The 22233-nt window shown below is 43.6% G+C and overlaps 1 pseudogene; it reads right to left on the reverse strand.

Annotated features, from left to right (window-relative positions):
• Window positions 1-1307: 1307 nt before the first annotated feature.
• LOC142761471 (U2 spliceosomal RNA) lies at window positions 1308-1374 on the reverse strand (annotated as a pseudogene).
• Window positions 1375-22233: the final 20859 nt, after the last annotated feature.

The raw sequence follows: 22233 nt of genomic DNA on the forward strand, positions 1-22233 counted from the left end.
AAAATTGCTACCTATCAATATACCCTAACACAATTTCTCTTATTACTTTTCAACCACTAGATGTCATTAGTGAACCTTCTCGTTTCTTGTATTCATTGTGGAGGTTAAATAATAGTCAAATTAGGATTCAATCTTCAAAAGATACTAGAGACACAGATGAGGACATCAGGTGGCTTCCAGCATTAAGAAGTACACAGGTTTACACAATAATACTGAGTGTGGTTGATGAATGCACTATTTATGGCATAAAAAACCCCTAAAGACATTTTAATTTAAATGTGAAGTACTTGGGTGTGATAGTTATTCTTGAAAATAAATAAAAATAATGATATTATTTCTTGAAGGAAAACATAAGCAGTGCTGCATGCAAAAAGTAGATTTTCTGTTCATGCCCATTGAATTTAATATTGAAGAAATATTATTGTTTACTGCATTATCCTTAAAGTGTTACTCCAACTGCACAGCCAAAAAATAAAACATATCCCACAGCATCCCCTATGTATAAACAATTAAATACATTTTTTTTTTACATTTTATTGAAAGCCCGAGTCGTGCTTTCTATCACCCAAGTGCATAAAAAGTGCGGGAATGGCACACAAAATCGCAGGCCTACTCCTAAAGGAGTGAGGCCCGGCATAACCATTCCCCGACCCTCCAAACCGTAGGCCCAAAGGATCGAGGATCCGATGATCCCCCATCACCAAAGCTTAGGGAGACCCAAACATCTACCTGGGCTGCCACCCTAGTGTACACCTAGGAGACTGTATCAATGTTGCACCTCCCCTCCGAAGAAGTGAGGCTGGGTTGCAGGGGAAAATGGAACCAGAAGGCCACACATTTTCCCCCTAGACCTCAGGAGGGTCCCAAAAGGGCACCGCATCCGAAAAACCCTTGTGACAAAACGTGACAAAATACACAGTGAAAACTTAAATAAGTGAATGTGCGCTGTGATAGAGCCTGGACATTCGCCAGATATAAAAAAATTCCTCATCTGCCAGCCAGAAGGCCGGGAGAATAAAGGCGTGTGCTCAGATAGTGTGAAAGACAAGTGCGTGCAAATGTGCCATCTCTCAGTGGGATCCTACCCCGAGTGAGTTAGGGCACCCCAGGGTCACCTGCCCTGGGGCACATAGCAATTCAGGCTTCCAAACTACCCAACCTCATTACCTCGATCCGGCGGTTGCCTGGTCACCTACAAATGGTACCTTTAAACAAAATGCGTATGCCAGAGCAATTACCATTGTGGTTCCCTTCCCTCACCTTGGCGTTCTGTCATCCCCCAACGATGGCGGCTATACCACCGGCGAAGATGATTACTAACCTCAGCTCGAGCAGGTACTACACTTGATCTTAGCCAAAAGGCCGAGAAGCGATAAACAATTAAATCAATTTTTGATTGAAAATGCTTTATTCGCAATCAGTCGTCATCATACAAACATTACTGCAACGCAGCTCAGGCCATGAAGCAGTAAATAATAAATAATAACACTCGCCGAAAATAGCATGACAGTATGACACACAGTACCGGCTAACCTAGACTATACATCACGCCACACGCTAAACTAACTTTCTTCCATTCACTAAAATCAATCAACAAAGCATTACAAACAAGTGATGGGGTGGGGGCGTGTGAAGGAGTGGGTAGGGAGGGGAAATCACAGGCCCGAAGCTTTATTGAGAGACAACACACAAGTAGGGAGAGTGGGGAGGAAGGGGAGTATCAGTCCTCTTCCTCATCGATGTCCGGGCTGTCCCAGGTGGAATGGTCTCTCATTAGGCTGTGGATCAGCCTGCGGCAGTCCTGGATGGACACACTCTTTCCTCACAGAATTAAATGATTCCTGGCAAACCATATAGCGTCCTTAAAACAGTTTATAAGGTGCCAGGCGTCCTGGATTGCTCTATCAGTTTTAATCCCAGGAAATAGTCCATAAAGTAACGAGCGGTATGACAGTCTGTTCCTGGGAACTGATTACTTGAGTTCGGGTTCCAAGGCTTTCCACAGACCCTGTGCAAAGGGGCACTGCTAGAAAATGTGCAAAGATGTTTCCAACGTGAAGGGGCACCTGGGTCAGTACCGGGTCTTGCACAGGCTGCGGGCATGCATGAATGACCTAAGAGGCAGTCCTCCCTGGATGGCCATCCATGAAATGTCCTTGTGCCCATTTGTCAACCTGCCAGATGACACATTAGTCCAAACAGTCTCCAATGTGTCGGCATAAAGCCCTGGAACAGACTGTGCCAAGTCCTTTGCTCTGATGTGCTTGTGGATCGTCTTAGGTTTCCACAAGTCGGTCTTAAGACCCTCCAGTTGATGCTCCCTCACAAACCGGACAACAACTCCATAGAACAAGGGAGCATGCCAGTTGTAAGGGAAAGAGCTGCCCCACATGTCCCAGCCAAAACCTCGCCAGAGGGGAAGGAGTAAGAATCGGGACATGGCCTTGCCCGCAGAGCTGTTTGCTGTCCTTAGAGTCCTACGAACACAGTCACATACAAAGGCAATCCGCAGCAGAGTGGGGATGTCTGGTATACCCTTCCCACCTTTGCGGGGCTCCTTGTACTTAACATGTCCGCTTTATTCTGTCCATTTTCAAACCCCAGATGAAGTGTAACACAGTTCTGGTAATGGTCCTCGAGACAGTGGCAAGAGGGGGCCATGTCTGCGCAAGGGAATTGTATCACGGGCCAGACTTCGTTACGCAGAACCAGTGCTTTGCCCTCAATAGTGACTTGTCTGAGGCTCCACAGTCCGATTCTCTGGTTGACTTTGGCCAAGCATTCTTCCCACGACTTTAGGGCTGCACCTTCCTTCCCGAACCAGACTGTCAGAATTTTGATGAGGTCCGGCTTGATGGTAAATGAGGAGGGGGCAGAAGAAGATAGGTGCCAGTTCCTGGGCTTGATGGTAAATGAGGAGGGGGCAGAAGAACACAGGTGCCAGTTCCTGGATAGCATAGCTTCTGAATTCCCACAGTTGACTTTTGACCCTGAAGCCTGTCCGAACTCCTCTCCGGTCTGGACGAGTGCAGTCACCGAACGCTGGTCAGCGCAGAAGACGGTCACTTCATCCATGTACAGCGAGCACTTGACCTTGAAGTGTCCTGGACCATGTGCGGTGATCACTCGGATCTCTCCATTCCGCCGGATAGCCTCTGTGGAGAGCTCTATAACACAAACAAAAAGGAGAGGTGAATGTGGACAGCCTTGTCTAACCCGCAAATAAACAATTAAATCAATGTTTTTATTTTTTTTATTTTAAAGTCCGAGTCGTGTTTTCTGTCACCCAAAGTGCAAAAAAGAGTGCAGAGGTGCCACACAAAAAAGTGCACAAAGGATGCGGTCTATCGCAGCCCTACTCCTACAGGAGAGAGGCCCTGCATAACCATTCCCCGACCCTCCAAACCGTAGGCCAAGAGGATCGAGGATCAATGATCCCCCCTTGCCGAAGCTTAGGGGGACCCAACAACATTCCAAGGCCTCTACCTGGGCTGCCACCCCAGTGTCCACCCTGGAGCCTGCATCTGATTGCGCCTCCCTTTATTACTTTATTTACTGGTTACAATGTTGAGATATCACATGTTGTTTGCCACTGTATAGATGCAAAAATCTGCATTATGGAGCTGAATGTTGGAGTGGGCGCTTCCTGTTGTTGACATATACCATGGAAACTGATCGCAGTTTTTAGTTTCCTTTGTTCCCAGGAGGCCAAGCGTTTCATTTCGTGAATGTGCTTAGCTGCTCAGCCAATCAGCGCTCTCAGAGGCAGTTGACTGACACCCCTCAGCTGAGCTATGCAGAAGTGCGGTCAGCCGATGCCCCTCCCCTCAAACAACGTAATGGTACTGTTCACCTGCTGATGTCTAAAACCACAGTCAGCTTGGCTCTGGCTAAAATGGGATGTAGAGTCTTAGGCTACATGCACACATTGCAGAATTTGATATGGAAAATCTGCATCAAAACCACAAACAAACGTAGGAAATTCCACAGGTAAAATTCGCACTCAATATTGCATTTTTTATCTGTTTTCAGATGCAATTTTAACATTTTGATGCGGAAACAGGTGCGGATTTTATGTTGTGGATTTTTATGCATTTTGTCAATTTATGTGCAGAAATAATCTGCAGCAAGTTTATAAGATAACTAGAAATCTCATTTATTTCACTGATGTATGCGCTGTGTAAAATCTACACGTTCTAGAATTTTTCCACACCTTAAATTGATCTGTGGTGCGGATTTTAAAGAGGCTCTGTCACCAAATTTTGCAACCCCTATCTGCTATTGCAGCAGATAGGCGCTGCAATGTAGATTACAGTAACGTTTTTATTTTTAAAAAACGAGCATTTTTGGCCAAGTTATGACCATTTTTGTATTTATGCAAATGAGGCTTGCAAAAGTACAACTGGGCGTGTTGAAAAGTAAAAGTACAACTGGGCGTGTATTATGTGCGTATATCGGGGCGTTTTTACTACTTTTACTAGCTGGGCGTTCTGACGAGAAGTATCATCCACTTCTCTTCAGAACGTCCAGCTTCTGGCAGTGCAGACACAGCCGTGTTCTCGAGAGATCACGCTGTGACGTCACTTCCCCATGTCCTGCATCGTGTCAGACGAGCGAGGACACATCGGCACCAGAGGCTACAGATGATTCTGCAGCAGCATCGGCGTTTGCAGGTAAATCGATGTAGCTACTTACCTGCAAACGCTGATGCTGCTGCAGAATCAACTGTAGCCTCTGGTGCCGATGTGGCCGACACGATGCAGGACCTGTGAGTGACGTCACAGATCTGCACTGCCAGAAGCTGGGCGTTCTGAAGAGAAGTGGATGATACTTCTCATCAGAACGCCCAGCTAGTAAAAGTAGTAAAAACGCCCCGATGTACGCACATAATACACGCCCAGTTGTACTTTTACTTTTCAACACGCCCAGTTGTACTTTTGCAAGCCTCATTTGCATAAATACAAAAATGGTCATAACTTGGCCAAAAATGCTCGTTTTTAAAAAATAAAAACGTTACTGTAATCTACATTGCAGCGCCTATCTGCTGCAATAGCAGATAGGGGTTGCAAAATCTGGTGACAGAGCCTCTTTAAAATCTACAGCATGTCACTTTATCTTGCGTTTATTAAAAAAAATGCAACAATATTTTCAACATAAAATCTGCACATGTTTTCGCATCAATATGTAAAAGGCACACCAAAAAACGCATAAAAAAAATGCAATATCAAGTGTAGATTTTACCAGCATCTATTGGTGGTTTTGCAGATCTTATGCATCAAAATTCCGCAATGTCTGCATGTGGCCTAAGGCCCCTGCACACTGGACCGAAATGCTGCAGAATTGCCTGTGGGAATTTCCATGCAGAAATCTCATCCACTTTGTTTCCATTGTAATACGCTGCGGAATTGCCGCACGGGCATTCCGGACGGAGATTACACAACATTTAAATTCCATGTTCAGTAGGCCTAAGGGATCCCTGGTTTTCACCCTTTAATCTCCAAACAGAGATGTGGACTTTGCTGCAGGGAATCCCCAGGTAGCAGTGCCCAGAGTAGTCATCAATTGGCAGTTAAAAAGCAGGATGAGCAAAAGTGTAAATGGGAGGCAAAGACTAATCTTTACCAGGTATCTGTCCATGAGGTGGCAAAACCAGAGGATAAGGCAGATGCAGGATCAGGTTTCCCCCATTAAATTCAATGGGAGGTAAAACCAGTAACAAATAGCAAGCGTTGTGACTTTTCTGGTGGAAACGAGGCAATTCCGCAGCAAAAATCGCAAATGAGAATAAAAACGAAAAAATTTGGTTTGAAATTATTAAAAGACGCTAATACCCCGGCAGTTGTCATAGCGACGCATTCCTCTGTTCTGAGTGCAGCTTCGCCTCATGGGATGACGTTCCATCCCATGTGACTGCTGCAGCCAAACACATGAGCCGCAGCGTCATCCGAGGAGGCCAGACTGTACTCAGAACTGAGGGATACGTCGCAAAGACAATGACTGGGGGTATTAGCTTGTTTTTCTTCCAAGCACTGGTTTCCGCAGTGGAGATTCCTGTCCAAAATATTGCGCCACAATTCGGTGCGGTTTTTCAAGCTGAATTTCCTGGAGGTTCTAGGTCAGATATGATCCATAGTTTTATGCAGCGTATCAAACCCATGGGAACCCAGCCTAAGGCCTCATTTACACGAGCGTGTGCGTTTTGCGCGCGCAAAAAATGCAGCGTTTTGCGTGCGCAAAAGGCACTTGACAGCTCCGTGTGTCATCCGTGTATGATGCGCGGCTGCGTGATTTTCGCGCAGCCGCCATCATAGAGATGAGGCTAGTCGACGTCAGTCAGTGTCCATGGTGCTGAAAGAGTTAACTGATCGGCAGTAACTCTTTCAGCACCCTCGACAGTGCATTCCGATCACCATATCGAGTAACCTGTTTAAAAAAAAAGAGGTTCGTACTTACCGAGAACTTCCCGGCCGTTGCCTTGGTGACGCGTCCTTGGTGACGCGTCCTTGGTGACGCGCCTCTCTTGACATCTGGCCCCACCTCCCTGGATGACGCGGCAGTCCATGTGACCGCTGCAGCCTGTGCTTGGCCTGTGATTGGCTGGAGCTGTCACTTGGACCGAATTGTCATCCCGGGAGGTCAGACTGGAGGAAGAAGCCGGGAGTTATCGGTAAGTCAGAACTTTTTTTTTTTTTACACGTTCACGTATATTGGAATCAGAAGTCACTGTTCAGGGTGCTGAACCAGTTTAACTCTTTCAGCACCCTGCACAGTGACTGTCTCCTGCCGGGTTCGGTCAAAACGAGTTCGGCCGAACCCGGTAAAGTTCGGTTCGCTCATGTCTAAGACACTCCGTTCGGCTGTTTGTAAACAGAAAAGCACGTGGTGCTTTTCTGTTTACATTCATAGTTACATAGTTACATAGTTACATAGTTAGTACGGCTGAAAAAAGACACATGTCCATCAAGTTCAACCAAGGGAAGGGAAAAGGGAAGGAAAAATTTCTACACATAGGAGCTAATATTTTTTTGTTCTAGGAAATTATCTAACCCTTTTTTAAAGCCATCTACTGTCCCTGCTGTGACCAGCTCCTGCGGTAGACTATTCCATAGATTCACAGTTCTCACTGTAAAGAAGCCTTGTCGCCTCTGCAGCTTGAACCTTTTTTTCTCCAGACGGAGGGAGTGCCCCCTTGTTTTTTGAGGGGGTTTTACAAGGAACAGGATTTCACCATATTTTTTGTATGTGCCATTAATATATTTATATAAGTTAATCATGTCCCCCCATAGTCGTCTTTTTTCAAGGCTAAATAGGTTTAATTCTTTCAATCTTTCCTCATAACTTAAATTCTCCATGCCCCTAATTAGCTTCGTTGCTCTTCTTTGTATTTTTTCCAACTCCAGGGCATCCTTTCTATGAACTGGAGCCCAGAACTGGACTGCATATTCTAGATGAGGCCTCACTAATGCTTTGTAAAGTGGTAATATTACATCCCTGTCCCGCGAGTCCATGCCTCTTTTAATACACGACAATATCCTGCTGGCCTTTGAAGCAGCTGATTGACACTGCATGCTGTTATTGAGTTTATGATTTACAAGTACACCCAGATCCTTCTCAACAAGTGAATCCGCCAGTGTAGCTCCCCCTAGGACATATGATGCATGCAGGTTGTTGGTACCCAGATGCATAACTTTACATTTATCTACATTAAACTTCATCTGCCAAGTGGACGCCCAAACACTTAGTTTGTTTAAATCTGCCTGTAATTCATGAACATCTTCCATAGTCTGAACTATATTACATAGCTTGGTGTCATCTGCAAAAATAGAAATAGTGCTATTAATCCCATCCTCTATATCATTAATAAATAAGTTGAATAATAGTGGTCCCAGCACTGAACCCTGGGGTACACCACTTATAACCGGGGACCATTCAGAGTAGGAATCATTGAACACAACTCTCTGGATACGGTCCTTGAGCCAATTCTCAATCCAATTACAAACTATATTTTCTAAACCTATAGTCCTTAATTTACCCATTAGGCGTCTATGGGGGACAGTGTCAAATGCCTTTGCAAAGTCCAAAAACACTAAATCCACAGCGGCCCCTCTGTCTAGACTTCTGCTCACCTCTTCATAAAAACAGATTAGGTTAGTTTGACAACTTCTGTCCTTAGTAAAACCGTGCTGGCTGTCACTTATAATGCTATTTATTGTCACATAATCCTGTATATAGTCCCTCAATAGCCCCTCAGTTTGACAGCTCTTGCGCGAATCACGCAGTTCGCACGGAAGTGCTTCCGTGCGACCTTCGTGGTTTTCACGCACCCATTGACTTCAATGGGTGCGTGATGCACGAAAAACGCGGATTTATAGAACATGTCGTGAGTTTTTTTCAGCGCACTCACGCTGAGCAAAACTCATGGACTGTCTGCATGCCCCCATAGAGTAATATAGGTGCGTACGACACGCGTGAAAAGCACGCGCGTCGCACGCGCGTATATTACGCTCGTGTAAATGAGGCCTAAGGCTGGATTTACACACACACACGCACACACGCACACACGCACGCACGCACACACGCACACACACACACACACAGTATTTTCATGCGTTTTTATGCATTTTGTGTGGCTTTTTTAACCCTTTCAGGACCAAGGGTCATCGATGCTTCAATGACCAGCCCCACTTTTCAAATCTGACATGTGTCATTTTGTGTAGTAATAACTCTGGAATGCTTTTGCATATCCAAGCGATTCAGAGATTGTTTTCTCGTGACATATTGTACTTTATGTTAGTGGAAAAATGTGGTCAATAAATTCATAGCTTATTTGTGGAAAAACACCAAAATGTAAAGAAAATTTGCAAAAATTATAATTTTTCTAATTTTAAATGTAATCTACTTGTAAAACAGATAGTAATACCACACAAAATTGTTGCTAATTAACATCTACCATAGATCTACTTTATATTTGCATTGTTTTTTGAACATTATTTATTTTTCTAGGATGTTACAAGGCTTAGAACTTTAGCAGCAATTTCTCACATTTTCAATAAAATTTCAAAAGGCTGTTTTGACAAGGACCATTTCAGTTCTGAAGTGGCTTTGAGGGCCTTATGTACTAGATAGACCCCATAAATCATCCCATTTTAAAAACTGCACCCCTCAAAGTATTCAAAACAGCATTCAGAAAGTTTATTAACTCTTTAGGCGTTTCACCGGAATTAAAGCAAAGTAGAGGTGAAATTTACAAATTTAATTTTTTTTGCCGAAATTCATTTGTAATACATTTTTTTCTGTAAGGCTATGTTCACACGATGAGAGGCATTTACATGTGAAAAGACAGACTGTTAACAGCTGCCTCATTTCACACGTAAATGCTCCTCCTCGCATTTTGCGAGCCGTCTGAGACGCTCATAAATCTTGAGCTGTGCTTCATTGAGTTCAATGAAGAACAGCTCAAATTACGTGGCAAAGAAGTGTCCTGCACTTCTTTGCCGAGGCAGTCCATTTACGCGTCGTCGTTTGACAGCTGTCAAACGACGACACGTAAATTACAGGTCGTCTGCACAATACGTCTGCAAACCCATTCAAATGAATGGGCAGATGTTTGCCGACGTATTGTAGCCCTATTTTCAGACGTAAAACGAGGCATAATACGCCTCGTTTACGTCTGAAAATAGGTCGTGTGAACCCAGCCTTATACAGAAGGTTTTACCAGAGAAACGCAACTCAATATTTGTTGCCCAGATTCTGCAGTTTTTAGAAATATCCCACATGTGGCTCTAGTGTGATAATGGACTGAAGCACTGGCCTCAGAAGCAAAGGAGCACCTAGAGGATTTCGGGGGGTCTCCTTTTTTTAGACTATATTTTAGGCACCATGTCAGGTTTGAAGAGGTCTTGTGGTGCCAAAACAGTGGAATCTCCCCAAAAGTGGTTTTGGAAACTACGCACCACAAGGAATTTATCTAAGGGTAAAGTTAGCATCTTGACCCGACAGGTCTTTTGCTATATTTATTGGAATATGTCTGTGAAAATGAAAATCTACTTTATTTTCTGAAAAAATATTTAAAAAATTTAATTTTTACAAAGAATAAAGAATAAAAAACACCACAAAACTTGTAAAGCTATTTCTCATGATTACGGCAATACCCCATATGTGGCAATAAACTGCTGTTTGGACCCGCTGCAGAGCTCAGAAGGGAAGGAGCGCCATTTGGCTTTTGGAGCGCAGATTTTGCTGTTTGGGGTTTTGCTGGTATTTCAGTTTATAATGTGGTGGCATATGTAAGCTGGGCAGAGTACACCAGGGCATAATAAGAGGGTATAATAATGGGGTAAATAAATAATTCATAGATGTGTGGCCGGTGTCGCACTGATAAATGGTGCCCAAACTTATCCGCTTTTGGACACTGCACAATTTCTGTCGCTATATACTGAGCATCAGAACGTTTTTTTATTTTTTCTCCACCGGAGCCATGCGAGGGCTTATTTGTTACGTTACAATCTGTAGATTTCATTGGCACCATTTTAGGGTACATGTGATTTTTTGACCACTTTTTATTAGATTTTTTGGCAAGCAAAGTGACAAAAAAAACATACATTTTGACAATGTTTTTTGTCCTTTTTTTACAGTAATTACCATGCGCTAAAAATGTAATTTTACTTTATTCTGCGGGTCGATACGATTACGGCGATACCAGATGTATATAGTTTTTTTATGTTTTGTGGCATTTGCGCAATAAAATCACTTTTAGATAAAATTATTCATTTTTTATGTCACCATATTCTGAGAGCCATAACTTTTTTATTTTTCAGTCAAAAAAGCTGTGTAAGGGCTTGTTTTTTGCGGGACGGGTTGTCGTTTTTATTGGTACTATTTTAGGGTACATGCGACTTTTTGATCAATTTTTATTCTATATTTTTGGAGGGTTGATGACCAAAAAAATAGTGATTCCGACATTGTTTTTTAATTATTTTTTTTGCGCTTTTCACCGTGCCGGAAAAATAATATTATAGTTTTATAGTTTGGGTCGTTACGAACGCGGTGATACCAAATATGTGTACTTTTTTTAAATGTTCATTTTTTTCCTATAATAAAAGACTTATTATAGGAAAAAAAGCATTTACACTTTCATAAAACATTTTTCTTACTTTTTTTTTTACTTGTCTTACTTGAAGACCTGCAGCACTGATCGCTGCTATAATACATTACACTACCTAGGTAGTGTAACGTATTATAAACTGTCAGTGTGACGCTGAAAGTCACACTGACAGGAAGCTTATGAGGACCGACCTCCGGCTGGTTCTCATAGGCTGCCGTGCATGGCAGACCCGGGGGCCGTTGTATGGCCCCCAGTTCTGCCTTATAACTGACTGTAGCACCTGCAATCGGTCCCCGGGAAAGTTTGTTGTAGCAACAAACTTTCCAGTTTGTTGTAGTAACAAACTTTCCAGTTCGTTGCTACAACAAGCTTTCCCTGCGATCACATGACCGGGACCTGAACCAATTAGGTCCCGGTCATGTCTCCGGGACCAGAGGCAGGGGTTAACAGCGCGATCCGGGTGTCAGCGCTACTCTGAGACACCCGGATCGCGCTTTTAACACCCACCGTGAATTCACGTCGGCACTGCACAGATCCCAGCAAATCCCGACGTGAATATACAGTGGGCGGTGGGGAAGCGGTTAAAGGAACAGACATTTCCTAACACAAACTTTACACTTACGCATTTTGAGCAGATAACGTCACAAAACCATTTTGATAGATACAGTTTTTCTACTGTGGTTTTACAAAACACATGTTTACATGCTGTCTTGGTGCTTTTCTGTTATCGTGAGGCTCTCTGCTTCAACTTTTCTATCAGTGTGAATAGACCCTTAGGGTATGTTCACACACACAAGTAAAAACGGCTGAAAAATATGGAGCCGTTTTCAGAGAAAATAGCCTCTGATCTTCAGCCGTTTTTGAAGCTGAAAAGGTTTTTTGAGCCGCTTTTCTAGACGTTTTTGCAGCTGGTTTTCTATTGACACTATGAAAAACAGCTCCAAAAACTTCTCAAGGAGTGACATGCTACTTCTTTTTGCACTGCATTTTTTTACGCGCCATTTTTTAAAACAAAGGCGGAAAAAACGCCCCGTCTGAACATAACGCAGTTTTTCCCATTGATTTCAATGGGCAGATGTTTGTCAGCATTCAGCAACAATTTTTCAGGCGTATTTTGAGGCATTTACACCCTGAAATACGCCTGAAAACTCTGCGTGTGTACAACCCCTAATAGTAATAAGTATCTGAAATCCACATAGTACAGGATTCCATGACTTTGTTGAATCTTAAAGGGGTTTGCCATGATACATTCTTATATTGCTCTACTCCACACTAACATTGTGATTTACTTACTTTCAAAAGTGCCCCTGTTCTTTCCTATCCCCGCAAGTCATGTTTCCTGTGACAGCACGTTTTCTTCTGCCTCTAGTGACATGCCGTACACTGTTTGCTTGGGCTAGAAGCTAATAGTCCTAGCCGAGTATATGGCACGTTGCTAGTGATGTTTTTTTTTTAAGGCGTTTATTTTCACAGTGGGGAACACGCATTCGTGGGCCCCACTGCACTCTTTAATACAGAATTATCAGCGCATGCGCTATGTTTAGTCAGCAATAAAAAACACACCATGTCAATAAACAGTGCCGAACAGGGATCGAGTAACATTAAGTGCCGATTTTTTTTACTAGAAATATTGGCATCATGTCAGCTTCAATAGGGAAACTAATTTTGTCTAGGTTTTCTTTTGGGGGGATCTTGGAAAACCCCTTTAAGAACTATCATCTGGTTTGACAAAAATGTTATAGGGAGCTCTCAGGGGGCACTATCTATATGGTGCAATTTTATATAGGGCCCTTAGGGGTGTACTATACATGGCGGAATTTCAAATGGGCCTCTTTGGCAGGCACCATTTGTATGGTGGTATGGTGGTATTTACTGTTAGGCACTATCTATATGGCACAATTTTAAATGGGGCACTTAGGGGGCACAATACATGATGAAATTTCATATGGGCACTTTGTGGGGCACTTTCTGTATTATGGCGCTATTTATTTTGGGGCACTGGATCCACTATCTATATGGTGCTATTTACTGTGGGGCACTATGTGTTTGGTAATATTTAATGTAGGGCACTGTCTTTTACTATAGTACAGCATCTGGGTGCTCTTGGCAGGAAAACAGGCACTCTATAGAGGACAGGTAAAGTATTGAAATCAGAAACATTATTCGCGGGTAACAGTAGGGTGTTACTATTAAAAAGGGCAGCAGTATGGGAATTTGTGTAAGTATTGAGGGTGCGAATATTATTCGGAAAGCAAAAAGTCAAAGATGTCTGTGTTACAAACTCTGCAGAGACGAGTCATAGCTGAAAAAAACGTCATGGAATTCTAGGTCAGATAAAGAAGACTAGGAAAGTAAGTGACTACAATCAGAGAAGACATCACCTGTGAGTCACTAGATTTATTTGTAATTTACTATTCCTGTGATAGTATCTGATCACCACTTTAGTCTTTTTTCTAGTCTGATACTACTTTGCAGAATGCCTGAGTGGTATCTGACCAGTATAATGTCACTGTTTTAAGCTATGTACACATTTAAAGCGAAACATTTTGTTTTAATAAATCAATGTTTTATTTGAAACAACTATTAAATTGACATTTATTCTTCTATGTATCAGTATACATAGAAGCTGTATTGTTCTGTAAAAGCCCCGGCCGTCAGTGCAGCTGAGTTGATGGCTTGGCTGAAAGCTGGTCCTGTGTGTCTCACACACACAGGATCCAGCTAATAATGATCACATCTAAGTTTATAACTTATATATGATTGTTATTAGCTGGGTCCTGTGTGTCAGTGACATGCAGAACCAGCTTTCAGCTGAATCGTCAGCTCAGCTGATCTGACGGAATTGGATTTGACGGAATAATACAGCTTCTATGTATACAGGATACATAGCAGCTATATCTTAGAAAGAAAAAAATGGTATCAATTGCAGTCCCAGTGGAAAGACCTGCCTACATTATTCTCCAGTACTGCTGAAATTGGTGGATTGAGACAACTTTAACCTAATGTGTAAGGTCTACATTATTCTTCCCATCATTTTATATCCTTTTTGATTATTGTTTTTTATGGAAAAGGTGATTTTTTATTTTAAATCGACTTTTTCAAGTTATTCTTAAATTATTCAATCTTACATAGTTACATAGTTAGTACGGTTGGAAAAAGACACATGTCCATCAAGTACAACCAAGGGATGAGAAAAGGGAAAGGGAAAATTACTACACATAGGAGCTAATATTTTTTTGTTCAAGGAAATTATGTAAGCCTTTTTTAAAGCCATCTACTGTCCCTGCTGTGACCAGCTCCTGCGGTCGGCTATTCCATAGATTCACAGTTCTCACAGTAAAGAAGTATAGTCTGACCCCTCTTTCACCTAACTACCCGTTTATTTTCTACATTGACCTCCCTCCTCAGCCCTAGTTTAAATACTCCGCCACCCCGGCTAGAATTCCCTCCACCAGCGCAGCAGACCCACTTCCATTTAGGTGCAAATCATCTGCAGAATACAGTTTGTACCCCAATGAAAAGTCAGCCCAGTGCTCTAGGAACCCAAAGCCTTCTCCTTTACACCAGGACTTAAGCCATGCATTTAACTCCCTGAGCTCCCGCTGTCTTTCCTGTGATGCGCATGGCACAGGCAGTATTCCTGAGAATACAACCTTGGAGGTCCTTCCCTTCAAATGTAGCCTAGTTCTTTAAAATTATTCTTAAAGGGTAACCTCTCACCAGTATTTCACCTATTAAACCAACAATACCTGGTGGTAGTGAGTGAAAAATCATTTCTATATAACCTATAATTTTCGTCTAAGTCGGCTCTGTAGCTTTAGTATTCAGCTTTTTTTTTCATTATCAAGATTTTTATTTTGTAGCAACAAAATTACAGCATATATACATTACACAGTTTTGGCAGAAAAATTTGTATCATGTATAAAATACAGATTATAACAGTTTATAAACATTATGAAGATGCATAAACCCAAATAGGTGGTAACCTCCCACTCATCTAAAGAGCATATGAATTAAAGTACAGTAGAACTAACTGTACCCCATATACAGTAATATAATACCATAGCCAAGAGGACCAGGCCTCAATAAAGTAAACATTGGTACATATAAGTGCCACAGAAAAATTATAACAACAACACAAGACACCAGACAACAAAGGGAAACACAAACACACATAGCGCATAGAGAAAAAGATCACATAATTTGCTCAGAACCTACCATCAAGCCATAGAGGTAGATCAGTACCACCCCGGAATCCAGACCATACTGCCCAAGTTTGGACAAAGAGCACAGACTTGCCCCTGTCTGCTGACAGTAATTCCTCCATTCTCATTATCCCGTTCACCTCTGTCACCCATTCCGTCAAAGAGGGAACCGTATGAGATTTCCAGTGCCTAGGTATCACCGTTCTCGCCGCAGTCAGAAAATGTCGAAAGATACCCCTTTTGAGGTGTGTGAGAGATCCAGGAACCATGGAGAGTAACCCAATAGATGCCGAGGTCGGAACTTCAATGTGCAAGAGCTTCTTGCCCAAATCAAAAATCTTCCCCCAAAAGGTACGTATCCTGGGACAGTCCCACCAAATATGCAACATGGTTGCAGGAGCTTCCCCACACCTCCAACAATCAGCAGACACATCCGGAAATATCTTATGCAGCAAAGCAGGGCAACGATACCACCTAGTGAGTATTTTGTAGTTTTTTTCCTGGGCAAAACAAGACATTGGCAATTTATGGGCTAACAGGAAGGCAGTACCCCATTCCTCTTCAGTATGTTGAACCCCCAACTCTTCGTCCCATGCATTGGTGAAAGACAGTTGAGAAAAGGAACAGCTGGGCAGAAGAACTCCATGCAAATATGACAATACATGCGAAGGGGCCGTTGGTAAAGATAAATACTTTTCTAAAGGAGTCTTATCCTGTAATAACACCAGACAGTCCTCCAGAGAAGAGAGATAAGAACGCAGCTGTAAGTATGACCACCAGGTTGATCTTCTCCCCGGGCAAGCCTCAGAGACTGCATTCATTGACAACATGACACCTTCAGGAGTAAGGGTCTCAGACAGATATCCACCTTCTCTTCTCTCCCAGCAGAGGAATGTATCCATACCCAACGCCGGAGGGAACGAGGGGTTGTCGAAAAGAGGAGTCATAGGACCCGGCCGATTCACCAGGCACGCAGCACCCATGATCCGCTCCCATACCACAAGAAACTGACGTGTGAGGAAAGGCAGAGATAGACTATGGCGCTGTAGGACAGTCAACCACGGCAAAGAGGACAATGCAAGAGGAGACATATCTCTTTCGATACGCACCCATTGCTTACCTGTTTCCGAGCGGAACCAATCCACTACCCTCATAATCAGTGCGGCTTGATGGTATCTTTTAAAGTCTGGAAGACCCGCGCCCCCGTCTATTTTTTGGCGACTAAGGACAGCAAAACGAATGCGAGGCTTAGAGGAACCCCACACAAATTTGGTTATAGCCCTATGTAAGGTCTTGAAAAAACCCGCTGGTATTACAATAGGGACAGTCTGGAAAAGGTATAAGAATTTGGGCAAAATATCCATTTTGACCGCATTAATTCGCCCAAACCATGACATGCGGTTCCCTCCATATTCTGCCAACTCCTTCAAAGTACGTTGAAGAATAGGTGTGTAATTCAACGCGAACAAATCTGCCTGTTGCGTGGGCACCTGCACCCCCAAGTATTTTAAGGATGTAGATTGCCATTTGAATGGGAAAACCCGAGCGAGATGGGCAGCCATAGAAGCATCCAGAGATATATTCAAGGCCTCCGATTTGGAGTAATTAAATTTAAAATTGCTTAGATGACCAAAACGCTCAAATTCCTCAGTCAGAGATGGCAAAGAGATCATGGGAGTTGTTATAAATACCAGGAGATCGTCTGCATAAAGCGCTAATTTATGATGCTGTGATCCTACCCGTACACCATTAACATCAGGGTTGCCCCGCAGTGCCACTGCCAGGTGTTCCATAACCAGAACATACAATAGAGGCAATAGTGGGCACCCCTGTCTCGTGCCATTAGCAATAGACAAGGAATCAGATAGGAGTCCATTAACACGAACCCGAGCCGTAGGCCTATGGTATAATGCCATTATCCTATCCACCATAGTAGTGCCAAGGCCTACCTGTTTTAGGACACTGCGGAGGAACACCCAATGCACTCTGTCAAAAGCCTTCTCGGCATCAACCGACAGCAAGCACATCGGTATCTTACGGGATTGGCAAAATGAAGTTAAAAGGAGAGTTTTGTTGGTGTTATCCCGTGCCTCCCGACCACATACAAACCCTACCTGAACATCCCGTATCAATCCAGGTAACAACGGTGACAAACGAGATGCAAGCAACTTTGCGAAAAATTTTACATCTACATTAATTAATGAGATGGGTCTGAAGTTAGCGCAAGAGGTTGGGTCCTTGCCTGGCTTTGGTAACAGAGTAATGTGAGCCTCGAGGGACTGGGGTGCAAAGGGACACAAGGAAGACACGGAGTTAAAGACTTTCGTCAAAAAGGGAACCAGTTGAGCCTTAAATGTTTTATAACATTTGTTGTTAAATCCATCAGGCCCTGGACTCTTGCCCAAGGGTGATTCCTTAATAACATGTTCCACTTCTGATTCCACAAAATCCTCCTCGAGTCCCGAAGCCTCCCCCTCCTCTAAAGGCGGTAAAGCCGTACTATTTACATAATGATCTATTTTGTCCCGCAATGCCTCAGCCTGCATATCGTGAAATTGCCCCTTGATGTTATATAAAGTCGAGTAATACTGTTTAAAGCACTCTGTAATACCCATCGGGTTATGAACTTCGCCCCCCGAAGAAGATAGTATTTTAGGGATGTAGGACGCTTGCGTTCGGGGATGTAACATACGCGCTAAAGATCTACCGCACTTGTCTGCAAATTCATATGAGTGTTTTCTCATCCGATCTCTAAACCGGGCGTGTGATTGATCTATAAGAGATCGCAAGGACTCCCTTGCTGTGGTAAGATCCGCAAAAACCTGTGAAGATGGAATTTGTTTATGACATGATTCCAACTCCCTTATCTGAGTCAGGAGACGTGCAATAGAAATCCCTTTCTCTCGCTTGAAACGTGCCCCGTGCTGTATTAGGACTCCTCTAATGACACATTTCAGCGCCTCCCATTGGAGTGGTAAGGAGGTAGGGTCATGTTCATGTACTGCAATAAACCCATCAAGAGCGTCCTTGAGAGCCGACACACATACTGTATCCTTCAATAAATTATCATTACGTTTCCAAGACCGAAAATTCGGTACCGAGTCAGGAAACGAAAGGGTCAGGAACACTGGGGCATGATCTGACCAGATCATGGGGCCCACATTAGTACTAGGATGCCAGGTAAGCAAATGGTGACTGATCAAAAAAGCATCTATCCGACTGTACATGTTATGCAAGGGGGAAAAGTACGTATACTCTCTTACCTGAGGGTGCAGAATCCTCCACACGTCAATCAATTGCATGGAATGCATCATAGCCTTTAGTGCCCCCAACTGTGATTTAGGAACAGCAGACCTGCCCGAGGAGGTATCAAGCCTAGGATCAAAGGTCAAGTTAAGATCTCCACCCACAATTAAGACGCCCTCTGTAAACTCTTCCAATTTCTTCAAGAACACTCGCCCCACTCTAGCCTGATCCTGATTGGGAAGGTACAAGTTAGCCAGTGTAAGAATCTTATTGCGCATAGACAATTTTAGAAAGACATATCGACCTCCCGGGTCAACCAAAACATCAATGATTTTATGAGAAAGTGACTTGTGGATACCTATGCTAGCCCCTTTGGACTTGGATTCCGGGTTGGCACTGTGAAACCAAGACGGGAAGTATCTATTTGTAAATTGTGGCATATGGCCCACCTGAAAGTGAGTCTCCTGTAGGAACAAGATGTGTACTCGTTCTTTATGCATGTTATATAAAATTTGTGAGCGTTTTTCCGGGACATTGAGCCCCCTAGCATTGAAGGTACAGACCTTCAATTGCGCCATCAGAATCTTTACCCCGAGGAGCTCAACAAAAGAATGCACTAAGGCAGAGGTGAATAGGACAAGACAGACGAGGAGGGGATATACAACAACAAAGACAAACGAACGGGCGAACTTATCGCCCACTCCTTGAGCTACTCAAGGAGAAACACTCTAACAGACACCGGAATCAACCAGTGAGTCCCTAAGAGGAGAAGTGTCAGGACACAGACTAGCCAGTGCCCCGCACCCCCCCAACCCAGCAATTATATTCAAGCAAGTAATAATATATTATTACAGTTAGGAAAACCAAGGCACTTTGCATAACACCCAATAGTAATGAGACAAAAGTATGCAGCATTAATATACACCTAGAAATACCTCAAAGGAGCATATTCCTATATACATTCAATGTTATCAAAAGTGCATATACTTGCAAGAGGTACAAGGGATTTTAGAAAACCTTAAGCATTCACGTCTGAAGCACAATGACATTAATCGAACCATACCAATGGACCCGCAGTGTCCAGCAAAAATAAAATCAGTTGCAACGAGCGGTAACACCAATGTGAGTGGCTATAAGAACACAGACTATATTTGCTTTAAATGAGAAACCTCAGAAATATTGCATTGAACTCTGATAACAGAACACAGAAAAGTCTAAAAAGGATATCAGATCGGTTCAGCTAGGCGACCCTCATGCCTACGACCAGGAGAAGCAGGAGACCGACCTCGCCTACGCGCCCGTGGACGCGGCGGCGGGAAGGGAACATAAGGCCAATCAGGGATGGAGACTCGAGGCACACGGAGAGCAGCGCAGAAGTCCGGAACATCCCCTGGGTCCCGAACACTCAATAATGACCCATCTCTGCGGACCTGTAGCTGAAAGGGGTGACCCCAAGAATAAGAGATCTCATGCTCCCTCAATACATCCAACAGAGGACGACGCACTCTGCGCTTATCCAGAGTCATTTTGGACAAATCCGATAGCAGTTGAATCTTGACCCCTTGCAATAAAACTTTCCCTTTATCACGGGCTTTTCTCATTATCTGCTCCTTGAGAGAGAAAAAATGGACACGACATAGCACATCTCTAGGCCTGTCTGGATCCGGGTTCCGAGGACCCAGGGTCCTGTGGGCTCTATCCAACTCAATAGGATCTGCAGCAGGGCGTCCCAGTAAGGTATTAAATAGAGATTGTAAAGTAGGGATAAGTTGACCCGGAGAGATATCCTCAGGAATGCCCCTCAGCCGAATGTTGTTGCGACGATTCCGATTCTCATGATCCTCAGCCAAATTAAATAATGCATGAATCTGATGAGAGTGCTGATCTAAACGGGCGTCCTGAGAAACTTGTTGCTGTGAAATAACTGAGACATCGCTCTCCATACGCTGCACCTGATCTGACAATTGGGATAGGTTAGTGGTGAGAGATTGTATCTCAGACTTGTATGTCGTTTCCAGACGATTAACATAACGCTCCATGTCCTGCTTAGTGGGTAAAGCTGATAACTGACGTCTCAAGCCCTGTAAATCAACCCCAAGGGCAGATGCACCTCCCATTGACGTTGAGGGGTGAAGATCCATATCTATATGAGATGTGGAAGGCAGCAATGCAGGACCCAGCACATGCGGGAGGGAAGATGGAGAGACTCGGCCGCCATGACGGGCACCACGTGACACGCCATCCCGCGCAGGCAGCGCCATCACATCCCCAGCAGAACTCGGTGTGACCCCATCTAGCCTGGAGGGAACCAGCCCCGATGCACCGGACAATGAAGGAAAGGTACCATCAGTACCTGAAGAAGCAACGCCGGCCGCAGATGAAATCCCCTCAGGGAGCAAGGACTCGGTGCCATCGCGTCTCTCCTCTGTCGGCGCCATCTTGGAAACTGCTCCTGCCCCGGCGTCGGTCAGAAAACGCTGAATAGACCCAGCTGCAGACATCTGCCGAGTATGATAATGAGTCCCCGAAGAGGCCCTGGACTTCCTAACCATCAGGTTAGTAAATATATGCGCTTTTGATGCTTTTAAATTAGCTTATGATCGGGTTGAAAGGAGTGCAGGCGCGGAGCTCTCAGAAAGCACGTCCGGTCAGCGCCATGTCCAAGCCACGCCCCCAGTATTCAGCTTTTTAGTGTTCCCACACCGTATGCAAATGAGCATAAAAGAGTCAAATCTTCGTTTGAAAAGAGTCAAATCTTCATTTGAAAAGAGTCATATCTTCATTCCTCAAGTCTTTCCGAGTATACCCTGCCTCTGTACTTTTGATTGACAACTCTTTGCCTTCCCCAGTACACAAAATCCTGCGCTTGTGCATTGATGTCCTCTTCTGGTGTGTGCGCACAAAGGGACACCGGATTATTAAGATAAAAGGCGCAAAATGTTTGCAGACCGTTATTTACAGTTATAGGAGGAGTTTAGGAGAGGAGATAACGGCAATGACCTTTTGATAGCCGCGGCCAGTGAGGGATAAGTAAAGCTCAATAGGTGAAATGCTGGTGACAGGTTCCCTTTAAGGCTCCTCCACCTACCATGTATTCTGTCGTTGGTACCCACATGGACCACGACAGCTGGATCATCACCAGCCCCTCCCAGTAATTTATAATTTGTTCTAATGAGTAGAACAAATCTTGTTTGTTCTACTCATTTAAAATAAAAAACATCTCCCCACGGAAAAGTCTAAGCTGTATAAAAAGGCTCTTGTAGTACAAAGAGAAACAGCACAGTCAATAGGAGTCTTAGGAGATTACATGCACAGATCTTGTACTATGTAATACCCTATCTAGCCGATCAAAGACTTTAGCAATGTTAGGGATTAGAAGAAAACTTGTATATATGGATTACTTCTCTATCTTGTGTAGGATTCTTTTTATCCTTGAAAAAAATTATTTCAATCAATCTACATCAGTTCAGTATTTGGGTGCATGAGTTCACTTTACTAGAATCAGTACAAGATTTTTCAAAAGCCTGAAAACGTTAAGTTGTGATTGACAGTATTTGCTAAAATAAAAGTAAATGTGTCATGTAGCCTTAGGTCGAGTTCATAAGGGTCGGATACGCTGCGTAAAACTACGCAGCGTATCCGACATAGAACCCGCAGCACATTCCGTCCGAAAATCTG

Source organism: Rhinoderma darwinii, chromosome 4, assembly GCF_050947455.1.
Source record: "Rhinoderma darwinii isolate aRhiDar2 chromosome 4, aRhiDar2.hap1, whole genome shotgun sequence".
Lineage (NCBI taxonomy): Eukaryota > Metazoa > Chordata > Amphibia > Anura > Rhinodermatidae > Rhinoderma > Rhinoderma darwinii.